The sequence below is a fragment of the Schistocerca serialis genome, chromosome 6 (assembly GCF_023864345.2).
Source record: "Schistocerca serialis cubense isolate TAMUIC-IGC-003099 chromosome 6, iqSchSeri2.2, whole genome shotgun sequence".
Lineage (NCBI taxonomy): Eukaryota > Metazoa > Arthropoda > Insecta > Orthoptera > Acrididae > Schistocerca > Schistocerca serialis.
This window is the reverse complement of record NC_064643.1, coordinates 129719265-129729657: the sequence shown is the minus strand read 5'-3', so window position 1 is coordinate 129729657 and position 10393 is coordinate 129719265. Positions and strand designations below refer to the sequence as shown.

Below are 10393 nucleotides of genomic sequence, written 5' to 3'. Positions count from 1 at the left end.
TACATCGGCGCGAGGCTGGCGCGAGCTACACCTAGCCGAGTGCTTGCATCGTCCACCGCCTACTGCATACGTGTGTGTGTGTGCACACGCATTCTGCGTGCGTGCGGCGACGACGACGTTCGCGAGGAGCTAAGGATATAACTCCAAAAAATGTAATTAAAATTATCTGTGGCCGGACCATAGGAGACGCCAACGACGCATCCGAAGGCACTGCTCTGGGCCACGATAAATTACCAGCCTAGTGTAATGCGGCTGCAAGAGCGGTCCGGCTAACGGCAAAAAAAAAAAAAAAAAAAAAAAAAAAATGCTTGAGATAATCTTAAATTAATTAAAAGAAATCGTGGTGTGTAGGCAGCTAACTACTGGGCACATCGACAACTACGACAAGTTTAGCCACCAGCGGAATATCTCATCACTGCAGAATATAAACCCATTTCAGTCTGTGTTTTAATTAATTTTAGGTGGGCCGATCCCGGCGGTACTGCAATGCCGGGCCAACCCGCGACAGAGGTGGAGCAAGCCCCTAGCACTCCGTCATGAGCCAAAAATGAGTTTAATATTCTGGTCCTGCGATGCAGGACGTATCAGATATTAAGCTGATAAGAACAGATACTACACTTTTTTTTTATTTTTTTTATTTTTTTTTATTTATGTTTTCTTTTTTTTTTTGTTTTTATTTTTTGGGCCTCCTTCCTCCCCTACAGCCCTACCTTGTCCTCCCCAAATTTGCCGCCATCCTAGAGTGTCGACGCAGCACGTACAGCAGGGTGCATTGAGTAGCAAGACTTGTTGCCAGGAACGAAATTAAAAGCGAGGGGCATACTCTGCGATGCCGCAATGGGCGACGACACTCGACTCAGAAAGACACCTCGCTCTGCAGGTGTGAAGAAATAGTGATTTGATAACCAAAAAGGAAGAAGAAAGAAGGATAGAAATGAAAGGAAATGAAAAACAGGGACGGCAGCACACACAAGTGAAAATGAAACTGGCGAGATAATCCCATCGCCCAGAGAATTAACGAAGGAATAAGCTCCTAAGATTGATTGCATGATTCCTAATTTTCCAATAAAGTGTTTTGCAATAATTGTTCCAATTGCGAATCTGAGGTGAGTCAAGTCAAGATTGGTGCAAAGAACCAGGGGCAAGCCCAGGCAATGCCTGGACAAGGTGCCCTAGGCAACCTGGAACACCGTTTGACATCCATGGATCATTGCAACTTTCAAAAACCGGGCAAAAGTGGTCGTATAGTTTCGAGCAGATTCCGCCACGCGATGCTGGCTCCACAGGTAGTCCATGAAAGAGACAGCATCGGTGAGGGAAAGGTCGTAGATCGTGAAAATGGTGTGGCCCAAGAGCCACATCATTGCGTTACGTCTTGGTCGGGGTTGTGTTTGAAGATCAGGGGTAATGAACCAGTCTGTGGACACATTTGCTGGTGTCGTCCCACCTATCAGCGCTATGAGCACACGTGCAAGATCCCACACTTCTGTGACGTGGGGGCAGAGGAGGCGATGCTCCCTGGTGTCGACGTCACCACAGCGGCCGCAAGCAGCCGAGGGCCGTAGGCGGATGGCCGCCAGGCGATGGTTAGTAGGGATTAAATTGTTGACGACACGGTACCATAGCGCCGAAACTGCCGTGGGAAGGGCTGGGTTGTTAATATTAGCCCAAACTTGGTGCCAGATGACCGATGGTCGTCTGTCCTCTAATTTATGTGGCGTGGGCTGGCCTCGGAGTGCCTGGTAAAGGCGCTTCGACGTATATGCCTTGTCAGTGGCCACTGTGAGGACATAACTGCGGTGGAAGTAATAGTCTCTGACCGTCGTCAGCCGGAACGGAATATGCGTCAAACAGACCGGTGCACGCGTCGAGTGTGGACGATAACGGTCGAAGAGGACCGCTGTAGTCCCACCGGGGTCGGCGTCGCGCAAAGCGGTGACACAGTGAATCAGAAGGGCCGCACATTTCCGGGAAAAGTCAATGAGGCCGAGGCCGCCATCGACCTTCGGCAGCGTACAGGTCAGCGCATCAACCTTGAACAGCGCATGCCGCCACAAGAGCCAATATACTGCTTGTGAGATGGCTCGGCCGATCTGCTTCGGCAGCGTAAGGAGTTGGGCGACATACCATGCCCGTGAGAGGAGATAACCATTAATCAGCTGGATGCGTTGATGGAGGTCGAGCCGTCGATCAGCGTGGCTCACGCAAAGGCCCCTGATGCGTGTGAGAAGCCGCCGCCACGTGAGGGTTAACATACGCTGCGGACAGGCAGTCACCTCAAGACCCAAGATACGCTGTTCCCCCACAACTCGGTACCAGGGGCGTTCGACGGTCAATGATCGTGGCCCTAGCGGAAGCAACACGGTCTTGTTGGGATTTAACTGAGCACCGGAGGCCCGTTCATAAACGTCGAGAACGCGGCGAACGGAATCGATGTCCCTGGCGTTAGCAACGAACACACCAACGTCATCGGCGTAGGCCGCACAGCGGAAGGTGACGCCTGGGAGAGCGACACCGTCGACCAACCGGCCAATGTCACGCAGCAAGGGGTCCAGCGCTAAGGCAAACAAATACATCGACAAGGGACACCCCTGTCGAACTGACCGTCTGATGGGAATGGGGCGCGACCGGCAACCGTTCACCACGATAGTGGAATTCGCCCCATCCAAGAAGTGCCGGATGATGCGTATGAAGCGCTCCCCAAAACCCATCCGCGACATAACGCCCAGCAGGTAAGGGTGCGAGACCCTGTCAAAGGCACCGGGGAAGTCCAAGGAAAGAATGGCAGCCGGAGTGCGAGTGTCAGCGGTGAGGAAGACAACATCGCGGTACAGGGAAGCGGCGGTGAAGATGTTCCGACGCGAAACGCCACAGGATTGAGTGGGGCAAAGTACCTTAGTCATCGCCTGTTTGAGACGAGAGGCCACGCATCGTGCCACCAACTTATAGTCAGTGTTAAGGACAGTGATAGGACGCAGGTCTTGAGCTCGACAGTGACCAGTCACCTTTGGAATAAGGGCAATACGTCCAGATAAAAAGTCGGCGGGTAAGTCGCATCCAGCAAAAATCTCCTCGCACATTTTGCAGAAACGGTCGCCGAGCAGGTCCCAAAATTGTTGGTAGAACTCATAAGGGAGACCGTCGGGGCCAGGTGACTTGCGTCCCGGACAGGCACGGAGGACAGATGTGAGGTCAGCGAGTGTCAGGGGCTCGGTTAAAGAGTCGCGGTCATGACGATCCAAAGAAGTTGGCACCCCACTGACAAGTGCACGTTGGGCGGCGACGTCGACCTCAACATCCTGGAAGAGGTGTGTGAAATGGTCCGTCAGGTGTTGGAGGACGTCACGGTTGTCTGTGATACGCGCGCCATCGTCTGTCGTAAGGCGCAGAATGGTGTTCTTCTTGGCACGAGTTCGTTCAGAGGCAAGGTGATAAAGGGATGGCGCCTCGCCTTCAATCAGGGATGCAGAACGACACCGCACCACCATACCGTCGGCTTTCTCCCGAGAGAAGCGAAGGATTTGCGCCTTAATTTTGTTGAGGCGCATGCGGAGCTGATCATACCGGTCAGCAGGAAGAGTCAGGGCGTCAGTGAGACACTGCTGATAGAAGGCCAACGTGCTACGTTTCCAGTGGGCGACGTCGCGACTATATTGCCGGATAACACGTCGCAGCCGGGGCTTCGCACAGCGGAGCCACCAAACCACCGTGGTAGGGTTGGTTGGTTGGTTTGGGGGATTAAAGGGACCAGACTGCTATGGTCATCGGTCCCTTTTTCCAAAGACAAAGAACACCCACAGAGAATAAAAACGAGGAACAGAAGAGATCACAGACGATACAGGACAAGAGAAACTGAGACAAAGACAAGACAAAACGAACTAAAAGCACACAGAGTGTGACGGTGGTTGGCCGACCAGAGAAATAAAAAAGGAAAAGCCAACCACGGGAAACACATTAAAAATCAGTTTAAAACCGGAGGCCAAAGGCCAGAATCAACACAAAACAAGAAGATAAAAACAGAAACACTCAGAGTAAAGAATAAAAACCCCCTGCCCGAATAAAACGTAAAACTAAGTCAGCCATAGCCGGGTCATCTGTTAAAAGGGCAGGGAGCGAGTCAGGCAGTGCGAACGACTGCCTGAGCGCAGCTAAAAACGGACACTCCAATAAAACATGAACCACGGATAAAACGGAGCCGCAGCGACATAGAGGCGCATCCTCACGGCGCAATAAGTGGCCGTGGGTAAGCCGAGTGTGCCCAATGCGCAGCCGGCAGAGGACAACAGACTCCTTGCGAGAAACCCGCAAGGAGGAGCGCCACACACCGGTAGCCCCCTTGATGGCCCGAAGTTTGTTGCGTGAAGGCAGGGCGCGCCATTCAGTGTCCCAAAGGTCCAGAATTTTGCGGCGTAGGAACGCCCGCAAATCTGTCTCCGGGAGGCCAACGTCCAGAGATGGTACACTAGTCGCCTCTTTCGCCAGCCGGTCAACATTCTCGTTGCCGGGGATCCCAACATGGCCTGGGGTCCACACGAAGACCGCAGAGCGGCCGCAACGCGCAAGAGTATGCAGGGACTCATGGATAGCCATCACCAGACAGGAACGAGGAAAACACTGGTCGAGTGCTCGTAAACTGCTCAGGGAATCGCTACAGATAACGAAGGACTCACCTGAGCAGGAGCGGATATACTCTAGGGCTCGAAAGATGGCGACCAGCTCAGCAGTGTAAACGCTGCAGCCAGCCGGCAAGGAACGTTGTTCGGAATAGTCCCCTAGAGTGAGCGCATACCCGACTCGACCAGCAACCATCGAGCCGTCGGTGTAAACAATGCCAGAGCCCTGATACGTGGCCAGGATGGAATAAAAGCGGCGGCGGAAGGCCTCTGGAGGGACTGAGTCCTTCGAGCCCTGTGCCAAGTCTAGCCGAAGGCAAGGGCGAGGAACGCACCACGGGGGTGTACGCAGAGGTGCCCGGAAAGGAGGTGGAACAGGGACAAGCCCAAGCCCGGAGAGAAGCTCCTTGACGCGTATGGCGATCGGACAACCCGACTGGGGCCGACGTTCCGGCAGACGGACGACTGACTGCGGGAACAGGAGACGATAGTTGGTTGGTTGGTTGGTTTGGGGGATTAAAGGGACCAGACTGCCATGGTCATCGGTCCCTTTTTCCAAAGACATAGAACACCCACAGAGAACAAAAACGAGGAACAGAAGAGATCACAGACGATACAGAACAGGAGAGACTGAGACAAAGACAAGACAAAACGAAACGAACGAAAACCACATAGAGATAAACGGTGGTTGGCCGACCATACAAATAAAAAAGGAAAAGCCAACCACTTAGAAACACATTAAAAAATCAGTGTAAAATCATAGGCCAAAGGCCAGAGTCGACACAAAACAAAAATAAAACAGAAACACTCAGATGAAATGATAAAATCCCCCTGCCCGAATAAAACGTAAAACTAAGTCAGCCATAGTGGAGTCGTCTGTTAAAAGGGCAGGGAGCGTATCAGGCAGCGCAAATGTCTGCCTGACCACAGCTAAAAGGGGGCAGGCCAACAGAATGTGGGCCACTGTCAAAGCCGCCCCGCAGCGACATACAGGAGGGTCCTCCCGGCGCAGTAAATAACTGTGTGTCAGCTGGGAGTGGCCAATGCGGAGCCGGCAAAGAACTACCGATTCCCTGCGAGTGGCTCGCAGGGATGACCGCCACACAGCCGTCGTCTCCTTGACAGCACGGAGTTTATTGGACAATGGCAGTTCGCGCCATTCCTCGTCCCATAGCGCCAAGATTTTGCGGCGGAAGACTGCCCGCAAATCAGTCTCTGGGAGGCCAAGGTCCAGAGATGGCTTGCTGGTGGCCTCTTTCGCCAGGCGGTCAACATGTTCGTTACCCGGGATACCGACATGACCGGGGGTCCACACAAATACCACAGAGCGGCCGCAACAGGCAAGAGTATGCAGAGACTCGTGGATAGCCATCACCAGACGAGAACGAGGGAAACACTGGTCGAGAGCTCGTAAACCGCTCAGGGAATCGCTACAGATAACGAAGGACTCACCTGAGCAGGAGCGGATATACTCTAGGGCACGAAAGATGGCGACCAATTCAGCAGTGTAAACGCTGCAGCCATCCTGCAAGGAACGTTGTTCGGAACGATCCCCTAGAGTGAGCGCATACCCGACACGACCAGCAACCATCGAACCGTCAGTGTAGACAACACCAGAGCCCTGATACGTGGCCAGGATAGAATAAAAGCGGCGGCGGAAGGCCTCTGGAGGGACTGAGTCCTTCGGGCCCTGTGCCAGGTCCAGCCGAAGGCAAGGGCGACGAACACACCATGGGGGTGTATGCAAAGTAGCCCGGAAAGTAGGTGGAACAGTGAAAACCTGAAGCCCAGAGAGAAGCTCCTTGACGCGGACCGCTATTGTACAACCAGACCGGGGCCGACCATCTGGCAGATGGACGACCGATCGCGGGAACAGGAGACGATAATTTGGATGCCCGGGCGAACTGAGAACATGGGCAGCATAAGCGGCCAGCAAACGTTGGCGTCGGAACCGCAGGGGAGGGACACCTGCCTCCACGAGTAAGCTGTCCACAGGGCTGGTGCGGAAAGCACCAGTGGCAAGGCGTATCCCGCTGTGGAGAATTGGGTCCAGCACCCGCAACGCAGACGGGGAGGCTGAGCCATATGCCAGGTTGGTTGGTTGGTTGGTTTGGGGGATTAAAGGGACCAGACTGCCATGGTCATCGGTCCCTTTTTCCAAAGACAAAGAACACCCACAGAGAATAAAAACAAGGAACAGAAGAGATCACAGACGACACAGAACAAGAGATACTGAGACAAAGACAAGACAAAACAAACTAAAACCACACAGAGTGTGACGGTGGTTGGCCGACCATAGACATAAAAAGGAAAGGCCAACCACTGAGAAACATTAAAAAATCAGTGTAAAACCATAGGCCAAAGGCCAGAATCAACACAAATCATTAAAAGAAAACAGAAACACTCAGAGTAAATGATAAAATCCCCCTGCCCGAATAAAACGTAAAACTGAGTCAGCCATAGTGGAGTCGTCTGTTAAAAGGGCAGGGAGCGTAGCAGGCAGCGCAAATGTCTGCCTGACCACAGCTAAAAGGGGGCAGGCCAGCAAAATGTGGGCCACTGTCAAAGCTGCCCCACAGCGACATAGAGGAGGGTCCTCCCGGCGCAGTAGATAACTGTGTGTTAGCCGGGAGTGGCCAATGCGGAGCCGGCAAAGAACTACTGAGTCCCTGCGAGTGGCTCGCAGGGATGACCGCCACACAGCCGTCGTCTCCTTGACAGCACGGAGTTTATTGCGCATTGTCAGTTCCCGCCATTCAGCGTCCCATAGCGCCAAGATTTTGCGGCGGAAGACTGCCCGCAAATCAGTCTCTGGGAGGCCAACGTCCAGAGATGGCTTGCTGGTGGCCTCTTTCGCCAGGCGGTCAACATGTTCGTTACCCGGGATACCGACATGACCGGGGGTCCACACAAAGACCACAGAGCGGCCGCAACAGGCGAGAGTATGCAGAGACTCGTGGATAGCCATCACCAGACGAGAACGAGGGAAACACTGGTCGAGAGCTCGTAAACCGCTCAGGGAATCGCTACAGATAACGAAGGACTCACCTGAGCAGGAGCGGATATACTCTAGGGCTCGAAGGATGGCGACCAGTTCAGCAGTGTAAACGCTGCAGCCATCCGGCAAGGAACGTTGTTCGGAATGGTCCCCTAGAGTGAGCGCATATCCGACACGACCAGCAACCATCGAACCGTCAGTGTAAACAACACCAGAGCCCTGATACGTGGCCAGGATGGAATAAAAGCGGCGGCGGAAGGCCTCAGGAGGGACTGAGTCCTTAGGGCCCCGTGCCAAGTCGAGCCGAAGGCTAGGGCGACGAACACACCATGAGGGTGTATGCAAAGTAGCCCGGAAAGGAGGTGGAACAGTGAAACCCTGGAGCCCAGAGAGAAGCTCTTTGACGCGGACCGCTATTGTACAACCAGACCGCGGCCGACGTTCTGGCATACGGACGACCGACCGCGGGAACAGGAGGCGATAGTTTGGATGCCCGGGCGAGCTTAGTACATGGGCAGCATAAGCGGCCAGCAAACGTTGGCGTCGGAACCGCAGTGGAGGTACACCTGCCTCCACTAGTACGCTGTCCACAGGGCTGGTGCGGAAAGCACCAGTGGCAAGGCGTATCCCGCTGTGGAGAATCGGGTCCAGCACCCGTAACGCAGATGGGGATGCTGAGCCATAAGCCAGGCTCCCATAATCCAGACGGGACTGGATTAACGCCTGGTAGAGCCGCAACAGTGTAGAGCGGTCGGCGCCCCAGCGGGTGTTGCTCAAGCATCTCAGAGCGTTTAGATGCCGCCAACACGTCTGTTTAAGCTGCCGGATATGAGGCAGCCAAGTCAACCGGGCATCGAAAACCACCCCCAAAAACCTGTGGGTCTCCACCACAGCAAGGAGTTCGTCGGCAAGATAAAGCCGCGGCTCAGGATGGACTGTTCGGCGCCGGCAGAAATGCATAACGCAGGTCTTGGCTGCCGAAAACTGAAACCCATGCGCTGCAGCCCAAGACTGCGCCTTACGGATAGCGCCCTGTAGCTGACGTTCAACAGCTGCAATGCCAGTAGAGCTGTAATAAAGGCAGAAGTCGTCAGCATACAGGGAAGCGGAGACAGAATGTCCCACGGCCGCAGCAAGACCGTTAATGGCTATTAAAAACAGACAGACACTTAAAACAGAGCCCTGTGGCACACCGTTCTCCTGGGCGTGGGAGGAACTATACGAGGCCGCGACTTGCACGCGGAAGGTACGACACGACAGAAAATTGCGGATAAAAATCGGCAGAGGACCCCGAAGACCCCATCCATGAAGCGTAGAAAGAATGTGATGACGCCATGTCGTATCGTACGCCTTCCGCATGTCGAAAAAGACAGCGACCAGGTGCTGACGGCGGGAAAAGGCAGTACGGATGGCCGACTCCAGGCTCACCAGATTGTCGGCGGCGGAGCGGCCTTTACGGAACCCACCCTGAGATGGAGCCAGAAGGCCCCGAGACTCCAGTACCCAATGCAAGCGCCGGCTCACCATCCGTTCAAGCAACTTGCAAAGAACGTTGGTGAGGCTAATGGGACGGTAGCTGTCCACCTCCAGAGGGTTCTTTCCAGGCTTCAAAACGGGGATGACAATGCCTTCCCGCCACTGCGACGGAAACTCCCCCTCGACCCAAAGACGGTTGTAAAGATCGAGAAGGCGCCGCTGGCAGTCCACTGAAAGGTGTTTCAGCATCTGACAGTGGATGCCATCTGGCCCAGGAGCGGTATCAGGGCAAGCAGCGAGGGCACTGCGAAATTCCCACTCACTAAATGGAGCATTGTAAGATTCTGGGTGGTTGGTGCGAAACGAAAGGCTCCGACGTTCCATCCGCTCTTTAATGGAGCGGAAGGCCTGGGGGTAATTCGCAGAAGCGGAACTCATACCAAAATGCTCTGCTAAGCGATTGGCAATGACGTCGGAGTCAGTACAAACTGCTCCATTCAGTGAGAGCGCAGGGACGCTGGCAGGTGGCCGATAGCCGTAGACGCGTCGAATCTTGGCCCAGACCTGCGAGGGAGCGACATGGAGGCCAATGGTGGACACATACCGCTCCCAGCACTCCTTCTTGCCTTGGCGGATAAGGAGGCGGGCCCGCGCACGCAGCCGTTTGAAGGCGATAAGGTGGTCGAGGGAGGGGTGGCGCTTGTGACGCTGGAGCGCCCGCCGGCGATCTTTAATCGCTTCAGCGATCTCAGGCGACCACCAAGGCACAGCCTTCCGCCGAGGGGACCCACAGGAATGGGGAATGGCAGATTCGGCGGCAGTAACGATGCCGGTGGTGACCGATTGAACCACCGCATCAATGTCATCGGTAGAGAGAGGCTCAAAAGCGGCAGTGGAGGAGAACAAGTCCCAGTCAGCCTTATTCATAGCCCATCTGCTAGGGCGCCCAGAAGAGTGGCGCTGTGGTAGTGACAAAAAGATCGGAAAATGGTCACTACCACACAGGTCGTCATGCACACTCCATTGGACAGACGGTAAGAGGCTATGGCTACAGATTGAAAGGTCAATGGCGGAGTAGGTGCCATGCGCCACACTGAAGTGTGTGAAGGCACCATCATTTAACAGCGAGAGATCGAGCTGCGACAATAAATGCTCAATGATGGCGCCTCGACCTGTTGCCACTGACCCACCCCACAGAGGGTTATGAGCGTTGAAGTCGCCCAATAGCAAGAAAGGTGGCGGCAATTGGGCGACCAGTGCAGCCAGGACATGCTGCGAGACATCACCATCCGGTGGAATGTAAAGA

The 10393-nt window shown here is 54.5% G+C and overlaps 1 pseudogene; it reads right to left on the bottom strand.

Moving 5' to 3' along the window:
* Positions 1-456: 456 nt before the first annotated feature.
* LOC126485566 (U2 spliceosomal RNA) lies at positions 457-631 on the bottom strand (annotated as a pseudogene).
* Positions 632-10393: the final 9762 nt, after the last annotated feature.